At 37.8% G+C, this 10,368-nt stretch overlaps 1 long non-coding RNA gene across 1 annotated transcript in view; it reads right to left on the bottom strand.

Moving 5' to 3' along the window:
- Positions 1–2,836: 2,836 nt before the first annotated feature.
- Positions 2,837–10,368, bottom strand: part of LOC125619570 — a 23,758-nt gene continuing 16,226 nt past the window's right edge. The window contains exons 2-3 of the long non-coding RNA XR_007351109.1: positions 9,879–10,000; positions 2,837–3,232 (exon numbers count right to left, since the gene is read on the bottom strand). This is a non-coding gene — a long non-coding RNA (uncharacterized LOC125619570). The remainder of the gene's footprint in view (positions 3,233–9,878; positions 10,001–10,368) is intronic.

Below are 10,368 nucleotides of genomic sequence, written 5' to 3'. Positions count from 1 at the left end.
AAAAAAAAAAAAAAAAAAAAAAAAAAAAAAAAAAAAAAAAAAAAAAAAAATTAAAAATTCTCTCTCTCTCTCTCTCTCTCTCTCTTTAAAAAAAAACAAAACATTATTACAGGTGTTCTTGCTCTTTGGAATCCCACTTTAGGTGCATATCTTGAAGAAACTGGTGTCTAAGGAGGTTCAGCAGCATTGCATATATTTGTGAATAAATAGAAATAACCTAATGGCCATCCAAATGGGAAGAGAGAAATGAATTATGGTATAGTCATCTAACATAACACTTTATAATAGAAAAAGTGAATTAATCACATCTTTAAGTATTGGAAGAAAAAATTTAAAATATAAAGTTGAACCGAGTATTTAAAAAAAGCAAACTGTGGAATATATAAATTTATGAAATGTGTTTAAAGTTAAAAATGCTGCACCAAATTTATATGTAAAAATGTGTTTGTAAATATATAATACCATGGGAAAGAATGATAAATATTGAATTTGTACTTATGATTACAGTATGGATTGAGTGAAGAATATGAACATATTTCTTGAACATAAATTTCAGAAAAGATAAAAGGGAATGTAACTATATTTGAAAGTAATTTTTCTGTTTTAAAAAATATTTAAAAAATAGAATACTTAGTTGACATTTGAAAGAATTGTTCAATATATTTTATATGCTATTTTCAGTGTGTTTGAGATATTTCACGATAAATATTGAAGTAATTTTGTTTTTACTTTTCCATTTAATAATATAGTATGATCTTATAATTTTAGGGTAGAATATTATCTTATAACATAATAATGTATAGTGGTTACACTAAATAATCTTAACACATCTCTTACCTTCTCCCCACCATTTTATCAGGTAAATATTAAATCTTTCCCTACATGTAGACATTTGGACTATGCTGTGGTTTGGATCTTGAGTATCCTCCAAAGCTCCATGTGCTAAACCTTGCTTCCAAGTCCATGGAGCTTCAGGAAGGGGACAGAACCTTTAGGCGATGAGCCTAATAGGAGATTTTAGGTCATTGGAGCTGTGCTTTCAAAGGGGATTGTGTGAACACTCCAGTCTCTTTCTCTTCCTGTTTCACTTCCAGGTCATGAGGTCAGCAGCTTTGCTTGACCATAGGCTTCTCCCATAATGTGCTTCTTTGCCACAGGTCCAAAATCAGCAGGTCCAACCAATCCTGGACTATCTCCAAAACTGTGAGCCAAAATAAAACTTCATTTTTTACAAATTGATCATCACAGATATTTTATTACCAGGACAGAAAGCTAACTAACAGATTATTTCAATTTTTTCAATATGGTAATTCACAGGACAGTCAAATCTTCACAAAAGGTATTTTATAGATTTATTACAATGGAGTATGAAACAACAACAACAACAAAACAACTGTATGTCCTGGGAGAAAAAATACACAACTACAAAGAAAAGAAAAAAGCACAATACCATTTGTCTTAGTTTAAGGTTTAAAATCACAAATCAACCAATGAAAATAGTTTAATATGTTTTTGATAAAACTGTCAACATATGCAAGGAAAAGGCGAATAATGGAAATTTAATTATCTTTCAAGGAAGCATTCAGTTTTACAAAGACACACACAGATCAAGGATTTTTACAATGCAAAATTTCATTTGATTTGTCACTCAAAGGCTGTTTTTCAGTTGTTTGTCAGCCGTGGTATTTAGCTTTTCCATCACACACATGCCAACAGTTTCTTTCTAAGTAAAACTAGACACACGCAACATCTCAGCTCTTAAAGTTGGCCCTTCAATTTATCCAAATACAAAAAGAGCCCAAAATTGCGGTTAAAATGGAAAACAAAAACTATTTTCCATTCATGCATTGCTTTTAATTATATGTTCCAGAAAATAAAATCACCTTTAGGCAGAGACTAAGCATGAAAAATATCAACTCAAAATCTAAATCCCAATATTTCTAAAAGTCAAATGCTGGGAAATATGGTAAGTAAGTACCGATGCTTACCCATAGCATTTTTCTATTTATAGTAGTTCACAATCCTGTTATCTAAAACACTACTTCTAAAGACACTATACACTCAAAATTATTTCACTTTATAGAACTAAATTTAGTCTTGCACAAAACAGGGAACAGGGATACAGATTTTAGTTTGAAATCAATTTTTTGCCACTTCATTGTTCTATGAACTCAACCAATACCTAATATCCCATCTCTGAAGTTACAGTATGATTATATCTATCTTGCTTTAAGTATCATTTGAAACAAAGTGGGGTATAAAAATTAAAAATAAATTATAATGACTGTTTCTCTAAGGATTTAGTCAACTGCATGAAAGCTGTCTGACCTGTAAAAAGCATTGAAAAGCCACATGAATACTTAATAAATTACCAAGAAAGCTTTTTGAATACCAGAATAAAGCGACTCTTTGAAAGCCCTATATTCAACAAGTTTCTTCATGTCATTTCATCATTAGTGACACATTAGGGGCTAGATTCCATCTTCAGGTAGGCCTGACTAACCATCTCATCAAGATTGCAGGCCACAGGTCACAACACCTAAGAAAAATGCCTTCAGAAAATTTATTCCTTCCAGCAGATTCCATACTCTCTGAAACTCATTAAGCATGACTGATACCAGTTGTGGTGGCACATGCCTATAATTCCAGCAGCTTGGAAGACTGAAGCAGGAGGATTGTGAGGTCAAAAACCAGCCTCAATAATGGCGAGGCAGTAAGCAACTCAGTGAGACCCTGTCTCTAAATAAAATACAAAATAGGCCTGGGGATGCAGCTCAGTGGTTGAGTGCCCCTAAGTTCAATCCCCAGTGCCCCCCACCCCCCAAAAAAGGCTGATCATGGAACTGGTATGGGAATTCTGTTAGGATTTTTATATGCTTTTTGCTAAGGTAATATAACCACTTTAAAGAGCAGGAGGAAGGTACCTAACTATAGTAACTTAAATTTCGTGTTATCTCAGTTTGTTTTGAATTGCTGAACTGGGGCCCACACTCCTCCCAACTCCTTATATCAGGAACTCTTATCTGTTTCCATGTATTTATATATTTATATGACTAGGTGCTTTTGTTTAGAAACCAGAAACAAAGAAAAAGTCTGTAGCCGGTGGAGAACCATGAAACAACAGTCATAACGTATTTTTTGCCCCTTCTCTTACCTTGGATTAGATTCGTTCTGTTGAGAGCCATGAGACACTGACATGGAGAGAAACACATTCGGTCCTAAGAGAATTCCTCTGTTGTGAGAGAGATTATTTAATGAGGCTTCACCATCAATACCTTACACTGAACCAACAGCAATATGATTTCTAGTTCAGGGTCCTCAGTACCAGTCTTGGGAAAGCTATCTGCACGTAATTGTAAGTACAAAGAGCTGCTGTCTTTTGACTATAAACAAACCATTAGTATAATTTTTTTAAAAAAAATTCCCGTTAAAAGGAGGAGGTTCAGAAGAAATATCCCAGAAGACACAGTATGCAATGCCTTAGGGAGATACTGTATTTAGACAGGGGGAGATGGAACTTTCCAGGGGAAGGTGTAAAAACCTATCAGGAGCCAGTACAAAATAAAGAACTGAGCAAGATGAGATGGGTTGTTCTCTATGGGAGGGATATAGTCCAGCTTGGCTGAGGTAATAAGTGAAGATAAAGACTCAGCTGGTAAGAATCTGCTGTTACCATTAAAGCAGGCACAAACTGTTAAGTTGGCAATGGAAAGGCACTCAGAATTTTATAAGCAGGAAAATTACATACAAGAGAGCAGTGAGGAAATATTGGTACAGGCTATTTCAATCGTCCAAGTAAAAAGAAATGAAGAGGCACTGATAAGTATGGTGACTGTGGAAAGAAACAATGCAATTGGCAATGCTATAACAACCCATCTCATCTTGCTCAGTTCCTTATTTGTACTGTCTCCTGATAAGTTTTTAATACCTTCCTTGGAAACTTCCTTCTCCCCCTGTCTCAATACAGTATCTCCCTAAGGCATTGGTACTGTAACTAGGCTGTTTAAATCAGGAAGACATACTGTGTCCTAGGTTCACTGAGTTGGAGATCCTGGTGAGTCATAAATGGGAACAGGTGCTGAGTGTGGTGAGCACACCCATAATCCCACCGGCTGAGACAGGATTTCGAGTTCAAAGCCAGCCCCAGCAAAAGTGAGGCACTAAGCAACTCAGTGAGCCCCTGTCTCTAAATAAAATACAAAATAGGGCTGGGGATGTGGCTCAGTGGTTAGAGTGCCCCTGAGTTCAATCCCTGGTACCCAAAACAAAAAAAGGAACAGGCCTAGCAGACAAGCAGGACACAAATCTGAAAGAGAGAAGGAAGGAGGCTGACAAGACTAGAGACATCTATTTGGGAGTTATTGATCAACATGTGGAATTTTCACTACTCAGTACCAGTAAGTCTTTGCAGCCCCTAATTTTTTTTTTTTTTTTTGGTACCTGGGATTGTGCCCAGTGGTGCTTAACAATTGAGCCACATCCCCAGCCATTTTTTTTTTGTATTTTATCTAGAGACAGGGGCTCACTGAGTTTCTTAGGGCCTCGATAAATTGCTGAGGCTGGCTTTAAACTCATGATCCTCCTGAGCTGCAGGGATTACAGTCATGCGCCACCATACCTGGCTGCAGCCCCAAATGGACATTCAGTTTCCCCTTCTGTGAGTAGTCTCCTTGTGCAGAGAGATGCATTTGCCTTCATACACACTGATTGTCTTTCTCCACTCCACAACCTATTGAGGGGTACAATCTGGTCCCTAAGCATAACTACTCCTACCTCTTCCCTCTGTTTTAAGGTTTTCTTTAATAATTTTTACAGGGAAGCAGACACAGTCAACAGAGGCTCAAAGTTTTGTAACTCTTTCAGAGGGGATTCCTGTCTATAGTTATCTGAAAAGGTAAGTGAGAAGCTTCTAAGAGCCTTCACCCCTCCCCTTTATTTCCCTGAACTTAGGTTCACAATATCTTCTTCTTCCCATTCTTACTAAAGGCTGCAAACCCCCTTCTTAGCTTCTAGGTGCAACCAGAGCTGGAGATGTTTGCAATGGGAATCCCTTATGACTTCATTCTTTGTGAAAGGGTCTCTGTTCCTGTTCCAGAATGTTCTTCCCTGTCTCCTCCTCAAAGATCAGTCCCACTATCATGCTGTTTCCCCAAGAATAAATTGACCCGATAATAGAGATTTTATTGTTCAAGCCCCAAAATCTCCAAATTGAGAACTTTTCATTCTAGAACACAGAACTACAAGAATTAAAGGCAGCATGATCTTTGCAAATATTAACCACACCCTGTGACCAAACTCAGAAAGCAGAGCTGCGTTACAGCATTTCCCCCATAAAATTATTATTGCACTAATATTCTTGCTATTAAAGAAAAATAATAACCACAGTTTTGAAAATAACATAGTCATACGTATTTCCCGTCTTTATGGAACAAAGGCCCAATATGTATCAAATCTATCTACGAAATCTCTTAAACATTGTGCTGTTTGTGGTTTTTCCTAACAACCACATTTCCTGAATGTTCCCAGTGTTAACTGAATGCAGAATCTTCAGATTTTAGGGGAAATGTGGGCCTGCAAAGGAAAATTAAAGTGGCCCAGATTATTTTAGGTTTCTTTTCCTCCCATATTCTTTGCCCCTGGCATTGAGTACTGTTTTAAAGTGGCCTGTGACACTTTATCTTGAGATGCTGAGCATAAATTTTTTCCTCAAAAATGTTCATATGACATTCCATCTGCTTCCGATGCAACATGTGGGAGAGATCTTCCAAGATGCAGTGGTTGTCAGGACTAATAGGTTTATTTTTATGCTAAAATGCATGATTTAATGGCCTCCCTTATTAAGGGTGACTTATAAAGCAGACATTTCTGCAGTGATGCACGGTTTCTGTTTTTTCAACATTTAAAATCATTGGATGTGTCAGGTCTTTTACTTTGTTGGGAAATTTCAAAGGTTGTCAGTTATTCGAGATGAAGAGAAGTTGAGGTGTTGTATTACAACACCGGCATTTTGGCCCTGAGATAAAACACAAAAGCCTCACAATCCAAATGGGCCAAAAATGGGCTGCAGTTGATGTGAGAATTTTCCGTGTGTGTGTGTGTGTGTGTGTGTGTGTGTGTGTGAGAGAGAGAGAGAGAGAGAGAGAGAGAGAGAGAGAGAGATTTGGACCCCTCAGTCTCTAAGCCTCAATCTCCCAACCTTTAATTGCAGCATCTCCGAGGGGCATTTTAAGTCTCAAATAAAATAATGAACAGAAAAGTCTTTTTGTAAACTGTGACACAGTAGGCGGAAAGGCAGGGTCATTCTGCTCTGTGCTCAGTGGTTCACTTCAATTTTCTTAAAGGGTACACCTGGTCCTCAGGGTCCCTGGTGGATGGCCGTGCCAAGTCGTCAGCAACTTTTCAATCTCCCAAGGACTTGACTACCTCTGCTGGGGAATGTCATCCAGATTAAACCTGAAGGACCCAGGCAGTCATGCCCCTGGCTGCTGGCAGCTGGCCCCTGAGTCTCTTCCCATCAGAAGGAAACTGCCTTCCCTGCAGCAGCCTGCTTCCAAAGACCCGCCAACGTCAAGGTACAAAGGTCCAGCTGCTTTCCCCCACTGAGGCTGCAGGAGGCGTCTTGAAAGATCCCACTTTCCTCTGGAATAGGGGAAGCGTTTTTTGCAAAAGCCCTCACAGTTCACACTCTCCCTCAGTCCAGTCCTGCCTTCCCACCTCCTATGGGTTGTTGCCCAGAGCACTGCTTAAAATACTCTCCTGCATGCAAATCCACATTTCAAAAACTGGCGCCTTTTGACAGGTCTCCAAGTCACGTGTGCCCATCAGACATGGAAAACCACCATTTCAGTCTCTGCATCAGACAGCGTTGTTTTTAAGACTGAGCAACGGTGTGCTGGAAATGGAAGTTTTAGTTGGTTCTTCTGGTAAATTGGAATAATAACTTCCTTACAGAAGTTTTGCTCTAAGACATATATAATATGTCTGCTATTGAAGATACTCAACTGGTGACTGTAGTTATTTTTATAGGCAATCAGGAAGATAAAAGGTTATAGTCCCACAGGTTGGGCCTATGGTAGATATGCTTAAATTAGATCTTTAAAAAATACCAATAATAGCGAGGTGAGGTGGCACACAACTATAATCCCAGTGACTGGGGAGGCTGAGGCAGGAGGATTGCAAGTTCAATGCCAGTCTTAGCAATTTAGTGAGATCCTGTCTCAAATAGTGAAAAACAAAAGATGCTGGGGATATAACTCATCAGTGGTAGAGCACTCCTGGGTTAAATCCTTAGTATCACAAACAAATAATAGCAAAAAAAAAAAATCTTTACAACTATAACAATAATAATAACATTTACTTCTAGAAACATGTAAGAGCAATTTGTCTGAGTATCTCTGATACCAGACAAGAGAAGGATAATATTACACAAAATGAAGGACGTATGTGAGATTTACTATAGAGGGATTTTTATACAAAGTGTGAACACACACCAAATGCATTGTTGAATATCATTTGAAAAAATTCAGGCTGAAGTATGCAGCCCAGGTAATAGCATAACACATTTGCTATCAATTGCTTTGAGTCATACAGGTAAAAAATGATAACTAGCAGGGTGAAGTAAAGCCATTTGAGAGAACTGTTAACTACATGGGATTTTAAAAATTGCTATTATTTTCCAGAAAATGGTGATCACCTTTTCTCATCTCAGTGAGGAAAAAATTATCTTCATGCAATACTCTCAGATTTCCATTGAAAGGTGGGAGTTGAGAGTTGAACGAGAAGGCATGTGGCTATTCACATTTCCCATTTTTCTGTTCTTGCACTTTAATTTTTTTAAAAAGGATATGCACCTCTTCTTTCTATGTAAAACAAATAGTCATCAAAAGAAGCTGTTGAATTTTTTTTTTAAAGTAATTTCTTCATCTTAAGTAGGATTGCTGGGGCAGGATAGAGTCAGGATTAATAAAGCATAATTGTCCACCTTGTCACCCTATAATCCAAATCAGTTTAAAGGCTTTCAAGTGCTTCATTCAGACTTTTTTTCCTCTAAAGCTCTTACAAATGACCATCCAACACTAATCAGAGAGGAGTGGACATATCAGAGGTAGCCAGCTGGACTAAGGTTTGTCACAAGTTTAAAAAGAAAGTCAAGGAAACCAGCTGATTTCCATATTGTTTCCACGTTTTACTTATGGCATGACTCAATATCTCAGATTTTTGTGATTCATACCAAATAAGATCACAATTGGTTGCTTCTATAATTTTATAAAATTTTTAAATATTTCAAATGCATCGGCAAGTAATACAGAGGCTGATTTAATGAACACTTGCTCATAACACTTTATCTTAGGAATTCTTGGTATTTTACCACATTTATCTCAGATTCTGTGTTTTGTTTCTGCTTTTGTTTTTTGATACCAGGGATTGAACTCAGGGGCACTCAACCACTGATACACATCCCCAGCCCAATTTTGTATTTTATTTAGAGACAGGATCTCACTGAGTTGCTTAGTACCTCACTTTTGCTGAGGCTGGCTTTGAACTCACAATCCTGTCTCAGCCTTCCAAGCCACTGGGATTATAGGTGTGCACCACCGCACGCAGCTATCTCAGATTCTTTTAATAATAAAATATTGTTAAGATTTTTAGAGCCTCCTGAATATTTCTTTATGATTCCATTCTCTATCCTCCCTACCCAGAATGACCACTATTCTGGAATTGTAATGTTCTCTAAGTATTTTTGGAATTTTAATAATGTACACTTAATGTAACCTTAAGCAAAATACAGCATTTTAAAATTTAAATGATACTACATTTCAACATACTTTGATCTGGATAAATATTAACCTGTTAAGATTTATTTAAATTTATATTTATAAGTTTAATTCATTTGTTACCCTGCTGTACCAATTCCATTTTGAAAGACACAATACAGTCATCCTTCTTCTAGTCTTTACAGATCTAGCTTATTTCTAAGTTTTCTTTTTTTTGCAAGCATTCATAATGCCATAAATGAGGGGTTCTCTGTGATATATATTAAAAATGGTGTGAGCAGGTCCTGGGGTCACAATCTTCTTCAGTTATACTCAGTTTTTCTAATTTGCTCTTGACAATAGTTGAGCAATGTTAAGATTCTCTCTAATACAGTACAGGAATTCCCAATTCCCCACAATCTGATTCTGACTTGTTATTACAGATTTGTAAACCATTGCAGTCTGATGATTATAAAACTGTATGTTCTTACTTAACTTCTCAATTTCTAATTATAGTGAGGTCAAGTCTATTTGCAAATTTCTTTGCTGCCATTTGTCAGCTCATCTGTGCAGATTTTCTATTGGGTTGTTTTTCTTACCAATTTTTGCTCTATATTTTTAGATAATACAAATTGTCAAGGTAGGTAATAAGGTAATGCTGATGGTTATACTAGAAAAAGCTCAAATAGCTCAGTGGGTCAGAACAACCCATCATATATTTTCTATTGTGCTATCTATGCTTCTCTTCTGGGACCCCATTCAGAGAGTGAATAGGAAAGAGAGATAAGGGGAAAGGCATACCCACTTCAAAACCATTTCAACCTGGAAGTTACATACTTCACTTCCATTTAATCCCACTTGCTGAAGTAGTCACATGATCCCTCTTTGCTGCAGGGACCAGGAAATAGGATCCCCAGCGGGTCCTTCACTCACACCCTGCAACATTTTATACAATGCCCTTTGAGCACAAATTCAATCTTTGGTCATCAGTAGAATAATCATGTCACATTTGGTTATCTGTATTCCAAATGTTATTGCTATGTTTTAGTCAGCTTTTTCACTGCTGTGACTAAATGACCCAACCAGAACAATTTTAGAGGAGGAAAAATTTATTTGGGGGCTCACAGTTTCAGATGTCTCAGTCCATGGACAGCAGGTTCCATTCCTCTGGGCTCAAGCTGAGGGCCAACATCATGGTTTTGCTAGCTCCTGAGAGTGTGGCAGAGGGAAGTAGCTCACATGATGATCTGGAAGCAGAGAGAAACTCCACTCACCATATACAAATATATACCCCAAAGCCATCCCCCCCTCGCCCCCTGCCCGCTGAACCATCTCCTCCAGCCACACCCCACCTCCTCCAGTTACCACTCATTTAATCACATCAGGGAAATTATTCACAGATTGGGTTAAGGCTCTTACAACCCAGTCATTTCTTCTCTGAACTGTCTTGCATTGTCTCATGCATAAGCTTTTGGGGGACTCCTCACATCCAAACCATAACACACTAATTCTAAAATTTTGCTGTGCTTTTTAGTATGACTATAAAACTGGTATGCAGTCTGCCGAAGTCCGGCTGCAGCAAAATAACGGGGGGGGGGGGGGGATGAACAACTTG

Source organism: Marmota marmota, unplaced genomic scaffold, assembly GCF_001458135.2.
Source record: "Marmota marmota marmota unplaced genomic scaffold, marMar, whole genome shotgun sequence".
In the NCBI taxonomy this organism is placed as follows: domain Eukaryota; kingdom Metazoa; phylum Chordata; class Mammalia; order Rodentia; family Sciuridae; genus Marmota; species Marmota marmota.
The sequence above is the reverse complement of the archived record's forward strand: the minus strand, read 5'-3'. Positions and strand labels throughout refer to the sequence as shown.